The following is a 721-nucleotide window of genomic DNA, read 5'->3' as shown; positions in this document are numbered from 1 at the left end:
AAACTGTGTATTTTAATAATGAAATGGAGATCTTTTTTAAAGGTTAAAACCTCATTTAATTTTATGTCCTATAGGGTTTATACTGAGTACAATATTGTATAAGTGTAATAATTCAACTGTAAACCTAAAAATTTACAGCCAATTTGAAAGAGATGCATCCTACCCTCAGGAAACCATTATTGAATATGTCAATTGTGTTGTAATGAAATGCTTCTTCTAAGTATGTGGTTATTAAATAAATAATTTTAAAAAAGAAAAAAAAAGAAACCAACAATCCAATCAATAAATGAACTAATGAAATTGAGAGTATTCTCATTAGTTGAAGGACAAATGACCAATAACTCTATGAAAAAATGATCAAAATCTTTAGCCACCAGTGAAGTGAAATTATTTTTTTTTAAAGTGTTCTATTCACAAGAAATACTACCAAGGATTTACTGCCAAGGATTTAGGGAAAATGAGACACTTGTGTGCTGATGTTGGAACCTCAAACTGAGTCAACTGTTACGGAATTCATGTGGAGATGTCACAATGAAATAAAAACAGAACTGCCATAGAGAGAGAGACTCTAGGGCAATATAACACAGAGGTATCTGCACATCCATGTTTCCTGCAGTACTAGTCATGATAGCCAACTTATGAAATCAGTCAAGGTCTCCACTGACAGATGAATGGATAAAGAAAATGTAGTAGTACACATGTACAGTGGAGTCTTATTCAG

At 31.9% G+C, this 721-nt stretch overlaps 1 protein-coding gene across 2 annotated transcripts in view; it reads right to left on the bottom strand.

The window, feature by feature from the left end:
- Zbbx (zinc finger B-box domain containing) overlaps nt 1-721 on the bottom strand; it is a 111,715-nt gene that overhangs the window by 71,978 nt on the left and 39,016 nt on the right. The window lies entirely within an intron of this gene.

The sequence above is a fragment of the Nannospalax galili genome, unplaced genomic scaffold (assembly GCF_000622305.1).
Source record: "Nannospalax galili isolate Female #2095 unplaced genomic scaffold, S.galili_v1.0 scaffold33, whole genome shotgun sequence".
NCBI classification, from domain to species: Eukaryota; Metazoa; Chordata; class Mammalia; order Rodentia; family Spalacidae; genus Nannospalax; species Nannospalax galili.
The sequence above is the reverse complement of the archived record's forward strand: the minus strand, read 5'-3'. Positions and strand labels throughout refer to the sequence as shown.